Raw genomic sequence first — 13657 nt, 5'->3', positions numbered from 1 at the left:
TGTTTTGGAAGAGGAACAAAGGAACTTCCTTTAGTATGGTCTAGGCACTTTTGGTCGCTTCATGGCTTTTAGTCTCCCACAGTCTTTTCTAGAGGGCCAAGGAGTGAAAAGTGAAGACAGATACGTGGGTGTATTCATGCCAAGATTTTAGAGGATGATTGCAGTTTTGCCATGTTTTAATTTTTAGGTATTTTTTTAAGAGGCCTTAATGATAAATGTTGACTGTAGATGAAGTCCATAAAATGCAGTTGGAAGCTGTTATTAGTGACAGCAGCTCTTGAAGACCTCATGATTACTAAATGAACTTGCTCTTACAGCTTGGTGAAGATAAGGGGCTAATATGATAATCTTTTATCCTCTGTGATTTCAGTCAGGCTTAATCATGGTTTGCCAGTCTTGATGTGATGAAATACAGTACATGCAGGCCATCTTATTTGCTTGCTCTGCAATTTTATCCTTCATGGGTAAGTCCTTACTGTATGTTTTTTTATTTCCTCATACTCTCTTGTAGAACGCTTAAACCGTCTCTGGCCCTGGACAGCTGTGCCACATTCTCCGCACAGCTGTAACTCATTTCCTGTTTCCACTTAAACTTACTCACATCTTTCACAGCTTTCACTTATAAAAACCACTAACTGTCCTTCCAAGCCGCTGTCCTAAAAACTTGATATTGGTCAGACAGGAAGATTTGCGGAAGATAATGCCCCCAGTGCTCTCACCCGGCTGCACTTTTGTTCTCCACTTTCCCCTATTATTTTAACTTATTTATAATCTGCATGTACTTGTTCCATTTGCGAAGCATGTACTGTAGAATAACTTTGGAAAGCTGTAGTTGTAAATGTACTCAGAAATCAGGGGCAAGCTGTGTTTTTTGAGGCTACATATGACATCCATCAGCATGGAAATATGTTTTAATGGTCAGGCAGGCTGCAAGACATCAGTAAGCAGTTTGCGTCATTTTTCCAACCCGGGACATATTGAGATAAGAAACAGTGACGACATGTTTCATGTCCATGATGTTGACACGTCTTTGCTGGAAAACTACTAGGAACAACTCTTCCATTTTGGGGCCAGTAGTTTGTGTAGTACAGTATTTATATCCTCCGCTTTCCCTCATAATAAGGCATCTATCCATTAGGGTAAATGCATTGACTCCCATTATAGTGATTCCACTGTGAGCTGCTGACTGCACCATTAGCTGACAGTATGATTATGTGAACAACAGACCAAACAGCCTTCTGATCGTCTCTGTCTGTCCAGACATTTGGTGATGTTTAAGACTCTCTCCCCAGTGGTAATGGTGAGATAGCTTTTGTACCGGGGGCACTGTAGAGTTTCTTTATTTTCTCCCTCTGTCTGGATCTCAGGCCCCTGGGTCCTCCAAAGCTCTGAACATGTCTGTACTCAGATGTTTTAAAACACCAAACAACAGAGGAAGAGGAGGAGGCAGAGGATGAGAAGGAGGAGGAGGAAGAAGAAGGGATAAAGGAGAGACAAAGGGAAAACAGGGGGAGGGTAAGGAATCCTCCTAGGGACGAGGTGTACATGTACATCCAGACCAGGCAGTGAGGCCCAACAGGGTCTGTAGACTTGTGATCTGAGGGCCGTTTGTGTGTCAGTCAGATCAAAGTCTTTTGAATAGAAGGCAAAATCCCTTTACCTTCTCCCACTATGGCAACCTTTATTGGCACCTAGTTAAAGGAGAGGGATGATAACAGAGGGCTACATTGAAATGCTTCAACTTGTGATGGTTTTTATTGTTTTTGTTATATATTGTTACACATTAGACATTTTTATTCATATAGCTTTAAGCCGTATAGCATGATTGTACTAAATGTATACATGGGGCATTATTACTACATCAGTTCTAGATCATTTGCATGCATAAATATACTAACGGCATTTTGCAGAAAATCACTGTGCTGCTTTATATAGCACCAAGGGATATTGGTTTAGTGGATTAGATAGCTACTCCTTTTCCAGAGCACACAGAGCTAATGTTTTCATACTTAATGTAGTTGATTATTATTCTCTGTTTAAGCGAACTATGCTAATATGTAAGCATATTTGTTACAAGGAGAGGATTATAAAACAGATTTTCATATGGATTTTGATTACACATGCCTAAATTTTGATGTTTTTCCTTGTACCAGTGCCGTTTGCCTTGTTTGATACATTATAGCGACATACTTAATCGGCTACTAATGAGGCCATATGGCATTTTAAAGTATTAATCCAAGCCAAATGTTTAAAAACTAATTAATAGGGGTGTAATGATATTTGTAAATTCACGATATCACAATAAAAATGTCTGACATCATGCGACTCTGACGCTTTAATGGAGATGGGCAAACAAACCCGATGCACTCTTGGTAACCGCCCTTAAAGTCTTATCACTTCAAAAAGTAGACCACAGTGTTTGAAAAACAGCTCCACTAAAACACAAATCTCATCTTTATGTGGCTTGTCCTAATTTGGTGTCTTCTCCTTGTCGTTCTGGTGTGCCAAGCAGCAATTTGCTCATTACTGCCCCCAGAGGTCAGGGGGTGGGGGATACCCACTTCAACTGGTCTAGTAGTCTACTGAGAACCTGTTCACCAGTCAGCACAGCCACCAGACAGAGAAATTTAAACCTGCTGAGGGGGTACTAAAACACTGGTGTTCAACTGTGAATGTGACTTCTTATATTTACAAGAAGCTACCACAATAATATTTTATTTTATCTCGTAAAAGGACTGCTACTGATTGACTGCTGAATTATCTTTTTATAAACAAAAAAAGCTGATTTAGTAAAGGGCATTTTAAAATCTTTTTTTTTATGTTTTAATATTGTAATAAATATAGTATTGTGGACTTTTTATCGTAGCAAAATTGTGCCGTGAGTTTTTGGTTTAGTTACATCCCTCCTAATTAATACCTGTAGCATAAACTTTTATGTATAGTGGAAGCCAGCTGGGGCTATAGCAAGACAGGGAGCAACTACGAATCATCAGAACCAGCCCCCTCATGACGGGAATGTGTAATGAGAGTATCCTTCCATGAGCTTGGCTGGATAAATTAATTATTAGTTTTATAGCGAAGCCTGAGGCTTTGCACAGGCAGCTAATCCCCGTAGAGGGCTAATCCGACCCCGTGTTACACAAAATCAATGCTGGTCTTTGGTGTTGGCATGCCATCAGGGCACGGGGACACATGTCTGACAGGCCTCCTGATTTTTTCATGAGGTGTGTTTTTGAAGTGGTAGAGCCAGTGGATGATGCTTGAGGTACCCAGAATTGAAAAGAATATCCGGAAGCAAGTAAAGGCTTGTATGACCAAATTTCTCATGGGTTGTTGGTGATGCAAGTGTGTGTGTGGGGTTTTGTACATTATTTTAAATAAACATAAATGAGATCTTGGAGAGAACTCATGCTGTCATAAGTTTGAGTTATATGTATAATAGGAGTCCATACAGAAAGCTTTTAATTGGATCACAGCAGTGATAAAGACTTAATAAAAATATCCTCTGAGCGTTGTACAGTATGTTTTCTAAAGCTTAATACCGTGTGTCAGTCTTGCAGCGCTAACTCTCTGGTGATAATCATGTTCTGATAGTCAGTGTCTATTATATTAGAACCATCAATGACCTTCTGGCAACCTCTGTAGTGATGGATGTGTGTGTGTGTGTGTGTGTGTGGTGAATGAGTGTCCTGCAGTCATTAACTTTGACTGACTGCAGATCAAGTAGTCTGAGTTATGTCACAGGTTTAGTGACTGAGGATGAATGCTTGCTATAATCATCATGCTATGCTGTTTGCCTGCTAATTTGATGAAAGGAAGGGATCGGAACAGTCACTCTGAAAATGCCCATTTGTGTGGTTTTAGTAATAAATCTTTTGTTTTTTTTGTAGCTTGAGATGAGAAGATCCTATTTTGTCTTGGCAGTGATTTGGACAGTCTGTGTTATGAGATGAGTTTAATATCTTGTCAGATTTGATATATTGTCAAAAATGAAGGCACCATCCATTTTCTTTTACTTTGTCGGGTTTTAATACCATTCAGAGAAAATATGAATATTTTTCATTCCTTAGTCTTATTTCATATTCTTAGCTGTCTGTCAGTAATTGAGAGAGAGAGAGGCAGACCGACATGATGTGACCCAGTCCCCTACTTCTTGCACCTCTCATTCTGCCTATTAATTTATTAATTTTGGATTACCAGCTTTCTCTCTCTCTCACAGTGACTGGCAGATGAAAATAATAGCTTTCATAATGTGTGGAGTTTCATTCTAAGCTCTTCTGTGCTTCTCTTTACGAGAGAACAGAAAATGTCAGGCCCAGTCAGTCTGTTCATTTTCTCTATTGGGAGATTAATGAGAGAAACGGTGCTGTCTCAAGCCTTTTGTGATGGGCTTCAAAGTCACTGTACAGGAGGACTTGTGCCTGTTCGGATGTGGAGTTCACACCAGCATTAATTTTCGTTTACGCTGTGGGAGTTGATCAGGGAGGCTAGCATGTGATCAAAACTGTATGCTACAATTATCTCAACATTTATTGCCTGTTTAGTTTAGCACTGATGATGTGATCAGATATGATACTGTAGATAAGAGCTCGTTCAGGCCGTTGTGGGATTTAAGTTATTCAACAATTGGTTTATGACACAGGACCACTACATGTTGTTTCATGTAAGATTGACTTTACGAAATGAAACTTTTGTGGAGTGACCGTGGCTCTGGTGGGGTGCATCGCTAGTAAGGAAATGACATATAGAGAAAAATCGTGTGTCATGAGACCCGTGGGTTTGACCAATAGGCGTTCATATCTGGAACACAAAGAGACATTTATTGTCAAGGGGAATTTAACATTCTGATTTCTGTTTAAAACTCATTGGGTGTATTTTCAATTCATACAACCCTTTTTAATGTTGCTTATCATTTAGATATTACATTGCCGTTAATAGTGGATGTTGTCCTAGAGACACAAGAAATATTGTTGCGTGTAACGGAAGCAGTGCCATCAAACCCAGGTATGCAGGAAACTGCAGACTCAAATATTACATTGATTTGTTTTTTTTTGTTTTTTTTGGTCAAATTCATCTTGTACACATCTATCCTACATCATGACACATATGGGCTACCAGGGTGTGCTCTGAAAAAAAAAGCATATGTACTGTAATATGAGTTCTGGAAAAAATGGAAATGGAGTGAAGATAAATATGTCAACTGCAGCAGGACCACAATATACTGTACAGTCTGTATAATGAAGCCCCATGACTATAAATTTAACTACATATGAAATCTTGAAATTGAACAGAACCCTGAGTTTTGCAGCTGTTCCTCTGCTTCTACAACCCCACGCAGTCTATTGAATACTAGTAAAAACTCTCTTGTGGCAATAAAAAGTAATCAGTAATCCTAACTGCTGTTGATTTTTGCTTGAGAGCCCCTTTGTTGACACTGTGCATGCACCAGTGAGGTGTCTAAAAATGTTGGACTGTAGGATAAACACTAGAAAATAAGTGCACATAGGCAAAAACTAGCTTAGCAAAGCAAACTTTTTTTTCTCCTTGTCATTACTGTGATTAAGGAAACTTTGTCCTGAAACTGGCTTGATGATCTGCAGCAATAGTGTTGAAAATTTTCCCAAACTGTGTTGGATGTAGTGAATTACTCAAAATACCTTAACGATCAGAAATGCCAGTGTTTTTCTATTTTGATTTTATTTCACCCAACTTTGTAATTAACACCAAACTCCAGTGTGAAGCCTCCCTTTTAAAAATATAAATATGCATAATAGGGAAAACCGCAGACTATAAAAATGGATGACGTGTCACCATTTCCTGCCACTCTACAAAGCGAGTCCAAAATATGACCAATACAAAGCTGCCATTTTGCTTTTGTGACGTATTTTGCAACCAGATTGTGTGCAGTAGCAAAGTTGTTGAATTACTCAGGAAAAAGTTCATTTGTACACAAACCTTAGTGATAATATCTACATAAATTGACCAAAATCACCTTTTGGAAAACATTTATTTGGTTTATTTTATTTTGGCTCGCATCCCATTCACTAACGACCTATATTGTAACCTGTCACCAGAGAACAATCGATTTGTGTTGGCTTCACTTCTGGGAACTGTCATGTCATCCATCTTTATACAGCCTATGGTACAAATATTCATATTTTATAACTAAACAAAGTTAGCAGAAAGGATATGAAGGATTTTTTGCTGTCCACAGACAGCAGATTGGTGTATTTGCTTTACATGGTTTTGATTAAAGGTTTTGTGAGAGAGGAGGCTTCTTGTGCTTTATGGCTTTTTTGTCAGCTTGGCAGCAATGCTAGCATTTAAATGCCCATTAATGACTTTTAACTGTCAGCATCTTTTAAAATATGGATATTTGCTTTCTTCATTTTCTCAGAGCCACCAGAAATATTTTTAATAGCATGAGTGTTGTATTAGTAGGCTAGCTGCATGTCGTTTTAGTGCAAAGGAGTTTGCCAATGATGGCTGATTAGAAGTGCAAGGGGAGATTAATAGATGTTTCTTTTCCTCATTTGTTATCACTCTTTTAGAGCATTGACTGACTACAGCATGTGATAAATGGAGGGAAGCCTCTGCATTTCCTGAGTGTGACACTATCTATCTACTCATCAGCACAGCTCAGTGTTGATGTGATGTCTTCTCTGACAGCACATCCAAAGTCAACTGCCTAGTCCTGTGCAATTTCAGCTGCAGAGGGGAAGGTGTTTGGGATCTGCATTTTAATCCTGGCCTGTTTAATGTTTGCCCCCTGACAATCTGGGCCAGACATCATTTTAATGGTATGTACAGTGATAAAGCCAATAAAATGTCAGGATGATTGATAATCTGAGCATTATAGCAATATGACTTTCCAGTTCTCCTCTGCGCTCCAATGATGGTTTTCAAATTGAATTCTTTATGTGTGTGTGTGCACTCTTTTATGTATGCATGCACATTCACATGGCATGCGTCTTTGCTAAAACTTAGGTGAGAAGAAAACAGAAACAGAAGAAATCTTGTTAGGTTCTAGTGAATCAGTTTTTAGTGCGGTACATGATTTCCAAAATAACAAACCATTTCAGCTGAATAGATTATCTCAGAATTTTTGACCTGCTTACTGGATTTGTCTGGAGAATATGGATTGGAGTAGGAGCACTTATAAGGACAATTACCATATTTCCTCTGTTAAATAAATGCTGTAAAATCTTGCTTTCCTCCAAGTGTCAAAAGCTGTGAATGTATGCACCAGGCCTCTGAGGACCGTGTGTGTTTCATATCAACGTTGGCTTATTTTTGTCCACCTGGGAAAGATGGGAGTTGCAGGAGAGGATGTCGTTCATATCTCTTGACATGAACTTGTTGCGACACCTGTGGACATTGACATGCCACAGACACGGGTAAAGCAAATAAATGTTACAGTTCTTTTGTCATTAGGTCTTTGTTTGTTCTTTGATTGTAAATTTGACATTAGTAACATTAAAACAGTCATTTTCCATGGTTTTCATAATTAGATACTAACCTGTCTATTTATTTAGGTCAGAGTTTTAAAGCTGTAGGTTCACTTAGACTCTTATGGGTGAGATCAAAAAGCTCTAGTTCATTGATTTATTGCTTGCTATTTGCAAACCAATGGCAGTTGGTTTGAGATTGACAACATGTGTAGGTCTGCAGCGAAGTCAGTGTCTCTGTGGACCTATGAAAAAGCTCCTTTTATCATCAGCAAAGTCAGAGCAGCCCAGCCGCTGACTGGCAGTCATAGAAAGCTCTTTGTTTTATGTAAATGGTGATTGATGACATGTCTGGCACAGCCTGCAGTTTTTGACAAAAAGTATTGATGGCTGCTCTCAGTAAAGTGTTAGTCCAGGTGACAGAGCAATCCATTTTAAGATGAATGAGAGAGCGCGAGAGAGAGCTGCAGAGAGAGAGAGAGAGAGAGAGAGAGAGAGACTTAAATAGGAAAGTCAACATTACTTTCAGGGACAAATTTTGCATTTGTAACTGTAGTTCCATGACCAGAGGGGATCAGTGGAATACACAGACAATTTACTTAATGCGGGTCATGTGAATACCAAGTGCCATAGTATGTCAACAGAAAGCATTGTGCTGCATCATCACTGTGCATTATTATTTCCTGCTGCTTGATTTCCTCAACATCACCTGACGCAGTCCTTTTTTTGTTTTCTGGTAGTAGGATGGTGGAGTACCATGTAGTTATCATGTGCATTCAGTGCACCACCTACAGTGGAGGTTCAGAGCAGGTGACCGGAGACTGAGTAGAGATGAAACTGAGCTATGGTAATAGGGATGTACAGTCATTATTTTATTGAAATTAACCTTTGTTTAACCAGGGTAAGAATCCATTGAGGTCTAAGACCTCTTTTTTTTGAGGACACTCTGGCAAAACTACACAGCCAACAAATTATGGGAAATAGGAAAAGATGCAGGTTTGTAGTCAAATTGTTTGTGTCCAAACTTAGTCCTGCAATAAAACTGGATTTTGTGCACTGACTACACTGATGATGAATGTGAAAATCAAGTTAAAATACACAAAGATCAAAGAGTAATGTAAATAATAGAGTAATACTTTAGCTGTCATGAGCCACTTGATGCAAACAATGGGCACCTACCATACAAGACAGATTACATTTGGCTACCTGGTTCTGGCTATCTCATAATGGTCACATCTTTGGTATGAACAAAAAGGACACTACACTCTGATCTATGCTTTTGGTTTGTGTATAATAAGGCGAGGCATTTATGAGAGATGAAGCTTTGACAGTTTGCAGATTGTACTTCAGTCTGTTGCTGCCTGGCTGGGCCTGCCAGGGCTGGTGCTAGCTATCCAAGAAGCGAATGTTTTGAAACACAAACTGCAGGAGCAGGGGACTTAGTGTGTGGACTTTCCTACTCTGCCTGTGCTGAAACTGACATAAAGTAAATGGCTAGAATCTGTTTAGTTGAAACATCTAGTGGTGACTGAATGGGATAACTTGCATTCTTAAAATATGCATTACAGTCACAGCCTTACTTGTGGTGCTCAACTGTATTGCACATAAATAATTTTAGGTTACATTTTTGGCCATATCACTCAGCCCTGTAATCAGTACTTTGCATTTCTGCTATATGAAGTGCTATGACTAAGCATTTTGCAACATTTTAGGTTCTTAAAAACATACGTACTCTATGAATGTAACCAGTAAATGGAAAAAGCTCTCACCCCCCTGTCAAAATATACTTGTCTGTCAGTTAAAGCTCATTTAGTGCCTGCGGGACTCTGTGCATTTCCAGCAACTGGATTTGTTTGAGTTGGATAATGGGTTCATGAGCCACAGGGACAACTCCATTCCCTGTACTACATCTCCTCTCTGACTTTGGGATGATAAATGAGAATTTACATTTGTGTTATATGCTTTTACACTCCGCAGTAATGTAATTTCACTAATGGAGCCACTATCAAAGAGAAGTTTACTTTTGGGTCGGTGTAGTGGGGACTGTTCAAAGGACATGCCAGCCAGAAATGGTGGATTTCAAACAGGTCTGATTTAAAAACACTAAGTCTGCATATGTGAAGACAGTTTATAACAACAACAACAATAAAAAAGACTCCACAATGGACCCGTGTGTGTCTGACAGAACCAGATTTAACAGATGCTTCAAGGGGACTTTAACCCATGAAATCACACTGTCCTGCATCCAGAGCCCCACCCTCTAACTGCTGTATAAATAGATTCTCATGACAGGGTAATTCATCTCTGGCCATGAAAACATCAGCTTTAAAAGACAGCTCGCTGAGACCCTGTGCTTGTTAGGGGCCAGATCAGCAGCCCAGATGCCTGGGATGTAAACTCATGAAGAGAAGATTAATTTATCTGTCATCTCCGACTTTGACAGTTGTTGTAAATTTGCGTCTGGCCTCTGCACATGGAAAGGAGGAGGGTGGGGGAAAAGGGGGGGAAAGGAGAGATGAGTAAAGGTATAGAGAGGAGTATGAAGAGGGAGGATGGCATTAATAAGGGAGGGGTAAGGTAGGGGTGAGTGTGTGTCAAAAATTTCAAACATATAATATTGACAAAAGAACACACTCGCTCACTGCTGGTGCGCACCTGGACTACATCTATAGCCCACATCTCCAGATGGTGTGTTTGGAAACCTATTGTGAAGAAAATGTTTTGGAGTGATTTTCACCAACCCTCCCTGCCCCTTTCTTTTAAAAGCACCCTTCCTCTCCACCAATTGTTCCCCTACTGCTCTTTTTAAGATGGTGGCCACATAGGGCATGCTGGAAAATGAGTAGTGGTGTTGTCAGGGAAGCCATTTGGGGGTCTGATTGATGGTAGCAGGCGAACCACAGCGGCCATGTTCTCTGATCTCCCTATGTGCAAGCCATGCCTGGCACTCCCTGGGAAACAAGAGACTTTTTTTTTTAAGTTACTTAATGCCACTGCCAGACATCGCAGTATATTTCTCATCATATCTGTGTCAGTGTTTCAGAAAATAGATGATGTACTGGGATGTGTGAAATGTTTTTCATTTGAGATGAAGATGAGCTGGCTTTGGAAGAAAAATGTTGATACAATCATCAAAATCTTGGTTGCTATAGCAGGTAATGTACTGCATAGTATTTTTGATTTGAATTATTAGTTGGATTTCAGTCAGCATACATGGATTCTAATGATTAGATTTTTCATTTCAAGATTTGTAGTTGTACGCTGAATGATTTACAGGATATAGCCCAAATTACATAATTGCATGTTTTGCACATCTTACTGTTCTACTGAATAGCAACTGACTGTTTTTGACATTCTGTGTCCAACCACTTTTTTTTCCCCACAGATCTTGATGCCAGCAAAACTGGTCCTTATTTTAAAGGATTTACAGCACTACAGATGTGGATGTAGTTAAGGCTTTCAGCGTAGATACAAGACTGGTGCTGTCAATAAAGAACCCCCCTTGGGCTTTAGACCCGCATAAGAATTATGTATCCTCTTAGCTTCATTTGACCCCTCTCTCTTTCCGTAGACCTGCCATGAATGCCACTGTATTTGCAGCAACCATCCTTTCAACTGACACATTATTTTATTTTCTCTGAACATTTCCCTTTTAAATACTCCACTTCTTTATTGGAATTGTTGTGCATCAGAGTGTACACAGTTTAGTTTTAAAGCAAGAGCATTTAAATTTGGTTATAAGTTATAAGTACCTCCTTGTATGTCTGATTGGACCTATGGGAAGTGACAAATATAGCCCAGGAAATCTTGAGCTTTTATTGTGGATTAGCATGCTAATAGGCTTGATTTGACAGAGCATGCTTCCCCCTGGAGAGGGACAGCCTCAAGCCATGGAGAGGGGTTCTATATGGGGGTAAGCAGGGAAAGGGAGAGGAAAGGAAGGTTAGGGGGGGGGGGGCTGGGGTGACAGAGTAGGTTTGGAGGAGATATTGAAGATATTGCCAATTAGCATGTGGAGGAAAAAAGGTTCTGACAGGAGAGGTAACCCAGACATGATAAATATAGTGACATAACAGTCTCTCCTCCTCCCCCTTTGCCTGCGAGCTTAAGAACTCTTTTCACCTAAAAGGAAATCAAAAGATAATCCCCAAGTTTGATGTTTGGAGAAACTTTTGAGTCGGAGGGGAAAAGGGGTCACCGGTGCATAGGGCAATGAGTTTAAGCTGTAAACCCTTCACAAAAGGTTCTGACAGTGAGTTCCTGCAAATCTCTTGGAGTGTATTTGGAAGGATCTGAGCACCTTCTCCATGCATGATTAAACTTTTTGAAGAATAGAGCAATAAGGGGTCTTGCTGGCTTAAAAGCAAAGGTTAAATTTCCCTGTGAAAACAAGTATTTGCTATCAATTAATGAGGTGGAATGGAATCCTGGAATTTATAGGATGATGCAAATGGCTACCTGATTTGACTGACACTCCTCTCTCATGGTTTTGTCGGCATCAATTGTTGGTATTGTTGAGGGTTTTCGCATCTTATTCCAAGAGGATGATGAAAATGACTGGAGATTTGTCTGGATATTCTGTAGAATAAATTGATTTAGCTTATTTTACCTGGTGTGTTAAAATACAGAGACTTTAATAAGTAAAGTGGGGCATATCACTGTGGTGCGCTGTGCATTTTCATTGTTTCCCCATTGAAAAAGATGAGCGAGACACTGAAGTCAGTCAGCTGTTTAAACAGTTAGGCGTCTTGCAGAGCTTGACGGTTTTCCATTTGTATTGTCTCTATCTCAAAGACTGGTAACATATTAACATTTGGCTAAAATGTTCTGAATTCTTGTGTTATGCTCTCAAGGTCTTTGGTTTAGGGCAAACATGTAATTCATTTGGCCATGTTTTTTTTTTATTCAACTATGTAAGATATGTGTAAAAGTCATTGGTCCACTTTCATCTAATAAAAGTAAATAAAACATTTTTTGACCATCTCTCAACCACCGTTGGTTTCAAGGACAAAGCTGCAGCACATTAGCTGTTGGTGTGAGGAGATAATACCTGTGCTGATGATGGCAGCTGACCTTGAAGAGCTTAGATTACAATAACCTCACTATCATCTCTTGAACCCCAGTTCTCTCAACTAGGCTGATATGCATACACTTGTGCACAGGCACACACATATACATTGTACCATTTATTTTAGTTGGTGAAACCCACACAGCAAATGACCTTTCCTCCCTTCCCTGACAGTTTCATGCGACTGGCAACTGCAGTATTGCTTTAGAGCACATTTACTTACCATAAGAATGTAATTTTTAGCGATAAGGTCCTGGAACTTGGCAGGGGCTGTGCTTGAGAGGGGGTCTGTCTTTTTGTGCCAAAGCGTTGGTTCTGGATGATCCAGGAGCATGCCCTGGGGGACAGCTCAGGGCTGAGTGGGCCAAAGTAATGTCATCCTGTGGAAAAATGATTAATCTGTTCCTGCCTATCCTTTATCCTCCAAGCAAATAAGAATGCACTGCAAAACACAGTCAGATAAGTGGCTCAATGGTGCATATGTAAATTTCATTTATATCACATTAGGCTTTTGCTAAATTGCCTCATCATTATAATTTAGGGGTAATTGCAAATTGAGGCAAGGGAAATAAACATATGTGTATTAAATTTTGTATAAAATCATATGAAGTAAACACATTTTATGTAAATTGTTTGTGTGCAAGTTTTTGGTCAGAGTAGCAGTTTGCATGGAAGTGTTCCACTGGGCACAAGAGATCTTTGTAGCCTTTGAGAGCCTGTGTGCAGTGCACATAAAGTACCCAGGGTGAATATCAGAGCTGAGAGCCTCACCATAAATACCCAGGTCAGAGCTGTCAGCCAGAACACTTCTCTTCATAGTCTGTCTTCTCGTTTTTTTACTTTTAATCCACTCATCTAGAGGTGAGTGAGGGAGAGCAACAGATCCAGGAAGAGACAGCGTGGTATAGTACAGTAACAGATTGGAAAGAGCAAGAAAAGTAGGAGAAAACATACTCTGAAGTGTGTGAATCCATAATCATACCGCTTAATGACAAAAACTATCTTCCTTTGCTGTCAGAGAGAGAGGCTAGTCTTCCTCCCAGCCTCATAGGACTTTCTGTTACAAAACAGAAGACAGTAAGGCTTTGACAGCTCCAAGTGTCTAGGGCCAGGGAAATAATTGATAGCAGGCTGCCCGCAT

General features: G+C 39.8%; 1 protein-coding gene across 2 annotated transcripts in view; it reads left to right on the top strand.

Moving 5' to 3' along the window:
- Positions 1 to 13657, top strand: part of lrmda (leucine rich melanocyte differentiation associated) — a 195674-nt gene that overhangs the window by 10252 nt on the left and 171765 nt on the right. The gene's annotated exons all lie outside the window — the stretch shown is intronic.

The sequence above is a fragment of the Monopterus albus genome, unplaced genomic scaffold, assembly GCF_001952655.1.
Source record: "Monopterus albus unplaced genomic scaffold, M_albus_1.0 scaffold60.1, whole genome shotgun sequence".
Classification (NCBI taxonomy): Eukaryota; Metazoa; Chordata; class Actinopteri; order Synbranchiformes; family Synbranchidae; genus Monopterus; species Monopterus albus.
The sequence above is the reverse complement of the archived record's forward strand: the minus strand, read 5'-3'. Positions and strand labels throughout refer to the sequence as shown.